The sequence below is a fragment of the Adiantum capillus-veneris genome, chromosome 3 (assembly GCF_014529385.1).
Source record: "Adiantum capillus-veneris isolate H3 chromosome 3, ASM1452938v2, whole genome shotgun sequence".
NCBI lineage: Eukaryota > Viridiplantae > Streptophyta > Polypodiopsida > Polypodiales > Pteridaceae > Adiantum > Adiantum capillus-veneris.
Window position 1 is genome coordinate 51,360,739 of NC_140933.1, and position 10,317 is coordinate 51,371,055.

A 10,317-nucleotide genomic window follows, 5' to 3' on the forward strand; every position below is an offset into this window, starting at 1 on the left:
TTGCTAGACCTTATGAAGTTAGATTCTAATTTAAAAAGCTATCCATTGATATACAACATGACAATTTATTTTACATCTAAAATATGAGTACGTTGTTACAATTTTGGAATGATCTGTTTAATGCGAATATGGAGAGATGTCCTCCTCTGGAAATAAAAAGCGAACGTAAAAGGAAAAGAAAAATTAAAAGCTGAAAGGGGGGATGGGTCACGGCACATCAGGAGGCCATCAAACAACTGGTGAACGTTGCACGAGACAAGGGTACGTGTTGGCTGAATGTGAAGGTGGAGCAATTATTATAGTTTTTTTACATGTGCTTTCAACCCTACTAGATGGAGGTCTGCGGGGTGGGCTGGCCTAGGCTGAAGGTTTCTCTAGTACGAACAAGTCGTGAGCTCAATTCACAATTGACTTGTGAAGATTGGAGACAACCATTTGCATTTTTCTGGCTTCCAATGGCAATCAACGTTGAGGAATCTGGAGAGATTTTCTCTAATCAAAACGAGTACATCGAGTACGTAAAGAGATGGTTTGCAAAGTGCTACCACCGGACTAACCAAGACACCACTCTTTGGTACCACCGATGCATGCTTTGGTCCTTTCATGAAAGGAAAGGTTTACCTAACCTACATATGAAGACAAGAAAGTGTCTTGTTCGACCTGCACAACTTAGCATTGTTTAATTTACTCTCAAAGAATTTTATAGCGCGTAAAATTGTATAAAATTGTTTACAAAAATGAATGGAATCATTTTTTCAATAGAACTATTGGAATTTAAGCACGTGAAATGTTTTGAGTCATAACCAATAGAAGAGTTTCTAGCAGATCTCTAGTACAAACACTTAAAATGAGTTCAAGTCTGAGACTAGAGGAATAGGAACCTCACTTTTCCACCCAACCATCCTCTCCCATTAAAGAGCCCGCGTGCCGGTTCCCACTAAGCCGTGCATGCAGCCTTGCCACCCTTGTTCTCACATTATAGCACCCTTAGAGAAACTCTTTTGTCTTAAAAAAAAAGTGGGTTATTTCTTCTTAAGAATACTAATGTTTTCCCAAGTTGGCACCTTCTTCAGGGCTATCTTTTCACTTAACCAATGCTCATTGACATACATGACGACGAGTACATAAAATCATAATAGTTGAGAATGCACTCAAGTTCATGCAGTTGGGTGGGAGGTTCAATGAAATCAACCAACACATGTTGATAAACTACATTGTCGTCCATATGCAAGCGTTTATGTAGATGACTTACATGAAAAACTGGATAAACATGAGAGCGCACATGTGAAGAAATCTTGTAGGTCGTATCTCCAACCTGTTTGGGTACAAAATATCTAGGAGATAACTTAGGTATAGGACGAGTTTTTTGACTTTCTGAATGGTTTGAAACATGTAAGAGTATCTCTTCACCTTCCATAAAAGTGACTTGCCGACGTTTCTCATCAACATCCTTTTGTCTCTGTCCTGTGCTTGTTGAAAATTTTGCCAAGCAATCTTGAGCATGTCCATATGATATTGGATAAATTGCTTGACTTGCTGATAGCCAATCCCACCGTAACTGGTGACCTAGGTTAAAACCCGTACATAAGCATAAAGACACTAAATTGAGTAGTAACATGATTTGCACTATTATAAAAAAATTCCATAATAGAGAGAGAACCTTTTCAATCGAATTTCATTTTGTGAGCGTATACGCCTAGTATATCCTCCTACACTTAGTTAACACACTCGATTTGACCATTTGTCTATGGGTATGTAGTATTGATATTAAGTTGTGTTCTCAACCGTTTAAAGACAACCTACCAGAAGTGAATTTCCAAAGGATGCAAGAGGCTGGGTCTACCTTCAGGCGCTTTGCTTTGTTAACATGACATTTTTGGCTTTGCAAAACATAGTGTTGAACATGCCCATGCAAACTTGGCTAGTAAAACTATCACCATATGAGTGCATAAGTCTTCTTGATGCCTAGGTGCCTTGCACTTGGATTGTCATAACATTCAAAAAGAATTTGGCTCTGTATATCTATATCTGTCAGTACACAAACTCTCCCCTTGTGAAATAGGTACCCATCTTCAATGTAAAAGTTCTTCCATATAGTAAGTTCATCACTTGAAAGAGGAGAACCGGGTGTGGAGGAAATAAACACACTACTAGCTTTGAAGTGAGAAGGATCCCTCTTTTTGACATGAATCCACACTTTGGAGTATGCGTCATCATGCTCACATTTTCCCTTAAGGGATTTAGAAACTCACTTGTAAGCTCTATGAACAAAAAAGAGTTAATCTCATGCATATGATTGAGAGCATCAATGATAACATTGCACCATCCTTTACAATACTGAAGGTTTACTCATACTCCTGAAGAATCTCAACACACTTGGCCTTTTTTGACCCTTCAAGTTAGATCGATGTGTAAACCATTTAATACTTTCATGATTAAACACAATCTAAAATTGAGCACCATACAAATAGTGCGTCCACTTCTCCAAAGCGTACACTATTGCATATAGTTCTCTCATAAGCAAAAAATTTATGTTGGGTACAATGGAGTGTTTTGCTCTCAAAAGCAATTGGCCTTTCCTCTTGAAGAACAACTTCTCTAATGGTTCAATTGCTGGCATTTGTTTCAAGCACAAAAGGTTTCATAGGATCCACAATAGCTAATATGGGTGCAATAGCTAGAGAGATCTTTTCAAAACTTTGCTATTGATAATCTCCCCAATCAAATGTTTTGCCCTTAGCTTTCAATTGGTCCATCATAGGAACAATAATTTTTGACAAACGTGTGATGAAATCCTGCATATCCTAAGAAAATCAAGAGCTCTTCCAAACTTTTAGGAGGAGGCCACATACAGATGGATTCCACTTTGGAATGTTCCATACGAAGGTCTGTAGCAAAAACTATATGCCCGAAAAAGTGATCACACTTTGGATTCTTTGGCATATAACTTGTGTTGCCTAAGGAGTTCAAACACCTATCTTAGATGTTGTAAGTGATTATCCTTAGACGCATTATAGACTAAAGTTTATCAAGAAAAACAATGATAAACTTAGCCACATCCGATTTCAAAACACTATGCAATAGTGTCATGAAAGTAGCTAACCAAATACTCATAATGTCTAAATTGTGTTCGGAAAGAAATATTAGGTATATCAACAAGTCAAATTCTTAATGATACCCCAATAATCAATCTTTTTTTGTAAAAATGTATGCATGCGTGAGTTTATCGCACACCTCATCTACCCTTGGCAATGATACTTATTCTTAATAGTAATCGTGTTAAGAGCATGATATTGCCTATGCACATGCGCATACTATCATCTTTTTTCTCCACCAACAAAATGGGGGAAGCACATGGTGAAGATCTAGTCAAATAAACCCACGACCAAGGTATTTGGCTAGTTTCCCTTTCACCTCAATAGCCTCAAAATGAGTCCATCTCTAATGTTTTGCTAATGAGCTTACTACTTGCAACCACATATATTTTGTGTTGCACAAAATGTGTTGGTGGTAAACCAAGTGGTAGTATTTGTGAAAAAACATCACTGTATTTTGATCTGTTTATGGTGAGGACTAAGAAATAGAGAGAGAAGTAGAGTGTGAAAAAGAAGCATGCGGTGTTGAGGTATCCTTAAACATAGTGGAGTCATTATCAACATTGGATAACAAATGACACAAAGAATAACACAACAATATATTTCTATTTCATTATTGGAGGAGATCTTTAGAAGCTCAATTATACAAATGAGTGGTGAGGGAGATACATCTTTTTTTCTCCAAAAACAATGCATGTATACTATTGGATTCAAACATAATGCTTTTATGCTCATAACTATGACATAATGATTAACCTAACCCATGCTACCACTCCCAACTCAATACCACATCTGATCTATCCATGTTCATTACCTGAAAAAATATAAGGTTTTTAAATATCCTTGTATCTCAAGAGGTACACTCTTGACTTGAATGTCTCACACTTCACTATTTTGGCCAATGATCGTAATTACCTTGTAGACAGCGGGAACTAGGTGTCTGAGGCAGATTGAGACGTTTTTCTACCTTATAGTTAATAAACATGTGAGAAGCACCTTCATCTACAAGGATTATCACCTAGTGACCTTGAATGTAGCATTGCATTCTCACAAAAGCTCATGTGGGCCAAGTGTCGCATGCCACATAGAGACAATGGTAAAACACTAAAATGAACCATATTTGTATGTGTGACCTCCACATCACTCCCATACAATCAAAACATAATTTCTCTTTTTTCCTCCCCCCCCCCCCCCCTTCCACATTTAAACTCCTCAGTTGAGAGATGGATTCTAGCTTCTCGAACGCATTAGAGGAGGCAAGAAAATTTTTCTTTTATTGTGTGCTGAAATGTTGCTATGAGATGCACGTTCATGTGAACCCTTAGGTCTCTGCATGCTATGCAAGGATCTATCATCAAGTCATCATGAATATAAGCTTACACTATGGCTTCCTCAAGTGTTTTGGGATCCTGGGTTTTAACATGCTTCTGAATTAACCCACAGATAAATCCTTGTACTTGCTGGAAGTCATCCAAACCCTTCAGGTTGAGGATAACATCCCTATATATTCAAGAAGTGTCTTATGATGCCTCATAGGATCCTTATCTCATGTTGTCCAGTTCCCATATTTTTCATTAGTAAAAAGGAATTAGTTTTGGAACATGTTCTCAAAAGAAACCCATGCTCATGGTACGATTCTTTTCTCCATCCACCATTTATAGGCTTTGCCTTCCAACGACAAGGTAGTCTCTGCAGTGCTTTGACTGCATCCGGAGTATGACAAAGATGGTGAGTACTAAGAAAAGTGTTTTTGGCCTTCTTTCTCTTCACCCCAAAAGGGTAATGGTTTCATGTTTTTCAATGGTTTATCCACCTCTTTTGGAGTAAGAGACTCCAACGAGTCTAGATTGGAGCCTCGTTCCGGATTGCCACAATTATAATTCTCGAGCGCGTTGCAAGAGGAATTCTTGGGTGGCTCATTTGCAGTGCCCTTGACTTGCTAATTCATGAACTACACAGCTACATCAGACAATTTGGTGACAATTTCATTTAGGTGCACAAAATTTGCTTCAAGGATAGTAATGCATGATTGCATGCTCCAAATTCTTGAATGTCAAGCAATCGAGTCTGGTTATTTGTATTGGTTGTCGTGCAGGTATTCTCCATGATATCCTCTTGCGAAGCAATTGTGGACCAAACGAGAAACACGTGTGCAAAATAAAATGTATGATGTATATTAACATCCAAATCCATGGTGCAAGTGCAATTGTTAATGGAAAAAAATTACATTGTAGTCGTATTTTGACAATCCACCATTCAAAATAGCTTTTGGTAGCATAACCTCATAGATTGACTGCTTGGGAGATAATAAGCATGTTGTCAACGGCTTGGATTCAGCCCTTTAGATGCCCAATTCATGAGGGCACCAGTTTGAAGCGCTAAAAGCCAAAAATATTCAACCTTGCAATTTTGTGAGCGTAGCACTTTGAGCTGTCACAAGTGTACCACTTTGAAGAGTCAAAAAGCCCTCCTAGAGCCTTGAACACTTAATGCCACCCAATTTTTGGCATCGAGCTCCCAAAGCATGGCAATGGAATTCAATGGTTCATGAGAAAGCGAAGAGAGATGGAGGGGGAGATGGTGTGCTCGACAGTGCGTGAGACAAAAACTTGTGCTTGGCTCACGCATGCGGACCCTTTGACCCCACCCTCGCGCTGTTTCGTGCAGGTCTCTTGCATGTCAAAGGGCCAATAGTGAGGGATAACATATTAATTAAACCAAAAAATTTACATCAGAAAACCCTCCTCAAGAAGTCGAGGTAGGGTATTAAGACAACCACCAAAGTACATTGCGTCGGGAATAATCATTTTTCCAAACATGCAAAATTCCTTTCCTTGAATTTGCCAAAAGGAAAATTTTAAAAATTAGGCTACTTTTTCAAGTTTTTACACTATTTTTCTCTATTATGAGGCGGAATTTCTCCTTTTCCGTTTGCTGTGAACCGGCATTTTGGAAATTGAAAACGGCACAATATTAAGCTGAGACACATTTTTCCCGAACACTGCTGCTCAAACAGGGGAGGCAAGCCCTGACCAAATCAAAGAGTAGAACATAACATAAACGAGTACCCAATACCCAAAAAGTACACCTAATTCCGGAGAGAGGGTGGGGCCCAAGTCCCGATCACCTACTGAGATTGCTCGGGATGCCACAATGGAGCCGTCTCTACCAATGTCTAGAACAACCATCTCAAAAAGCCAAAACAAAATGTGTGAAGCCGAACCGCAGCAAGAAGCACAACTGAAGAACATCACCAAGAGCTGATCAAAGAGGAGCACCACAAGCTTTTAGAGGGGAGCCATGCACCTTCCAAAGACTAATCCCAACAGAGAAGATGTTGAGCAAAATCCATATTCTCTTAATCATCAAACTTATAGACTCTTTCTTTAACTCCTTGTCAAGGTTCATTGTGATAAATTTATCTTCAAGTAGCCTCTCCAAAATAGTCCACATCAATGCAAACAGTTTAAAAGAGAGCCCTTGGGAGCCCCTATTTTCAATACTTGTAGGCTCACCGAGGTGATTCAGTCTTTTTTTTTTGTTGCAAAACTCACAATTGTGAGTGATTGTATTAGAATGTTTTAGAGAAAATTATGGACCAACCTCAAGCTCATGTCAAGCCTTGAGGTACTGAAATCACTTTAGATTCAAGCTAACAAACTCTTATCAAGAACATTGTTAAGGGCTCGTCAGAATGGCATGGGTTGCAACCCTCTAAGTTGTGACTTTTACCTATTACATATATAAGCTCCTCACTTTCTTGTACAATCGTTGAGAAGCTAGCCACAGAAAGGTTGTTATCAAAGACACGACAATTCTTGACCTTCCATATAATATGACCTTCCATATATTATAAAAGAAGCAAAATTTAACAATTTGGGTACAAACCAGAAGGGCAAGACTTTGAAACTGTTTTCCTGGACAAAGCTCCTTCTTAAAGAAACCTATCTTCCACGTTCTTTGAATTCTAGGTGATTGAGTCTTATAAAGGCTCTCTAAAATAGCCTATGTTAATGTTGGAGGTTTTAGAGATCCGTTTAGGATGTTGCTTTTCACCTTTTCACTAGGTCTTATGGTTGTACCACAGTGAAGGCCTAGTTTGAAATATTTTTATTTCTTAAAAGTCCTATTTTAACCGTTTTAAGGAGGTACACCATGCAAAATAACGCTATCTACAGTATGGGGTACCCAGCTGTAAAAAATGCTAAAATATCCCCAGAAGATGGAATCTTTTATTTCGACGGTGTGTTTGAAGGGTAGGGAGAGATTAGATGTGTGGTGTCTGCCAATTTTGGAAGTTGCTTTAGCATGCTGTGTTCGTGGCGATATCGTAAGGGCAGTTGCGTGGTCGTGGCAGTACTGTGAGGCCAGTTGCGTGGTTTAATTGGTGATAGCGCGCCACTGCAAGGTAGTTGCCATCGCACCTGCAGCGAGTATGGGGTAGTAGGGGACGGCACATCAGCCTGTCCTGAGCTGTTTGCAGAGAGCAGAGGACGGCCCAACAGCTGTCCTGAGGCGTGACTTTCGTTTGCACCCGCCATCCCAACTGCAGAAGCGAGCAGAGGGCGGGGCAACAGCCTGTCCTGAAGTGTGACCTTTTCGGTTGCACCCGCCATCCCAACTGCAGCGAGCAGAGGACGAGGCAGTAGCCTGTGGTGAGCCGTCACCTTTTCGGTTGCACCCGACATCCCAACTGCAGGGAGCAGACGACGGCAGCAGCCTCTGGTGAGCTGTGATGTTTTTCGCTGCAGCCGTGGACGACGACAACAGCAAATTCCGGTCTGCTGCAGTGTTTGAGGACAATAGTAGATATCCGTAGACGACGACAGCACGCTGCTGAATGTGGATTGCTGCTGTGCTTGAGGATGACAGAAACCTGTTTGCTGCAACAGTGCACCACGACACCGAGGAATGTACATAGTGTATAGTGTTGTATGTCTATTGTAATGGTAAATAGAAGTGGTCTTTTTTTGCTTTCGTTGTCGTCGTGTGTATGTACGTATACATGTCGTAGTTCAGTGGGTTGTATCTTTAGGATTGTTATGAAATGGCAAGGATGAAGCAAATTGCGAGGTCAGGAGACGTACAACCCTCTAGTTCAAAGAGACCTCGAGGGAGGCCTAGCGGCTCGGAAGAAGAGAGAATGGCGCGTACCGAAGGCAACAAACCCTAAAAGATGCTCGAGCTGAGCATAACGGTGTCTACAGGCGTTAGTGATGTGAATGTTGCTCTTTTTCCAAGGTTGAAAGCCTTTGTGGAGGAGGAGGTGGTTGCCGGCATGTGCTCGATCGAGCGTGGCGGCACCGTCTTCCACCTCCACTTTCAGATGGTTGTTCGGATCATGGCGACTTTGATTATTGCAGTGAGCAAGAAAATAAAGCAGTACCTAGGATGGGATATTGATAGTCCCGTCGGAGTGAATATTCTCTGTCCTCAAGCAAAAGAACATGCACACCTTTCATGGTATGCAGGGGTATTGTATGAAAGACATGGATCAACCACATTATCAGAACTTCTCGCATAATGTAACAGTTGATGATATCAACAAGGGAATTGAACTATACACACAGTATGGGGCAGATGAGCTAAAAAATAGAGTTTGTCTGATGCATGCGAATATTTTTGATCGTGCACTTATGTATTGGAAATTCGACTTGAAGCACCCAATTGCTAATGTTTCAACTTTTTATCAACATTGCACATATGCTAAAGTCTGGCAAGTACTATTCGTCTTCCTCGTGGATAACGCCTTTTCAGGGCCGTGGAATGCCATTGAAAAATATCAAAGCATTATGGCAGACCATGATTTTCCCTTCTTCTACAACATATCAGGATGTGATTGATATTTTTGTTCTTGACGAGGCTTACACGAACGCGTAGCCTCGCATCGACTGGTTTCTGAGAAGGTGGCAAGAAACCCACAGGTAGATTGATTTCTTCTCGTTAACATTAGTTGTGCTGTAATGGTAAATTTCACCACTAACATTGTTAATGTTTTGCAACCTGCTGTCAGCGATGAAGGGAAAACTGCAGTTGCCTATACGATAGATGGTCATGAAGGACTAGTCGGAAATCCTTCAACTTTTAAAGGGAAAGAGAAAGTTGTTGTGCTGGACAGTGAAGAGGAAGAGGATGCATCTGTTCGCGCAGATGCTTGCGAGGGATTCATTGGCAACTCTTTAACTGTAAAAGGCAAAGAAAAAATTGTTGTGCTGGACAGTGAGGATGAAGAGGATGCACCTCTCGGCGCAAACTTCATCCCACTCCTCACTAGACGAGGAGTCAGTACTATTGCTAGCTAAAATGATGTATATAATATGTTACAATCACTTCCACGACGGCTAGTGTTTTTGCGTTTTTCTCTGAAAGATTTCTTGATGTTTTGCAGGGTCGATGGAGCAATCTAACCCTCAGGATAGTGCAGACACACAGCCACCGGAACCGCCTGCATTGGACGATGATGCAACGCTCGACAGACTCCATGACGTGCTCCTACAAATGTGGCTCCAGCTGCGTGGAGACACTCCTGAAGACTCGACTACTCTCCGCACTTTCATTCATAATTATGTAGATAACTTAAAAAATATGATTAGCGAGTACGAAGTGAATGCAACAAACGTGCAAATCTCCCAACTGCAAGAGCAGATACAATGCTTGTGCACCGAGGTCACATCATTGAAGGTGCTTAACAGACTTAATGCAATTGTAACCAGATTAAATAATATTACCAATAAATTTTACCGCTGATACTCTTTGCAACTATGTTTCTCACAACTTGTACTCTCCTCTTGTTTCGTTAACATTCTGTATGTGTTTTTTAAGAACAAAAACATTTCGATGTCTTCCGCAGATGTTCTATGGTATGGGTTATTTTTTACCAGTAAATTAATGGATATGTTTTCCGTTCTGAATCTCTTTTTCTGCTTGTACTTTTTCCTTGCGGGTGTCCGATATGCATGGAACCCGCCTCTTACTTCGCCTTTACCCTCAAATACGTTTCACCTTATGTAGATGCCAAAGAATCTTGGATGTAATGAATTTCTTTTCTACTCTCCCAGTATGCAGTAGCCCATGTCAACACGAGAAACTTGGAAATCTTGCTAGGGGCAACATTGTGTGAGTTATTCATTTCGCCACCTTAAAGGTTTCAAAACATGACTTCCACGTAGTCCATGTTAGCATGGGCTACTTTAACGAGCTTTGTATATAGAATAACTCACTT

The 10,317-nt window shown here is 40.5% G+C and overlaps 1 pseudogene; it reads left to right on the top strand.

Moving 5' to 3' along the window:
* Positions 1-7,485: 7,485 nt before the first annotated feature.
* LOC147460912 (uncharacterized) lies at positions 7,486-9,984 on the top strand (annotated as a pseudogene).
* The last annotated feature ends 333 nt before the right edge of the window (positions 9,985-10,317 follow it).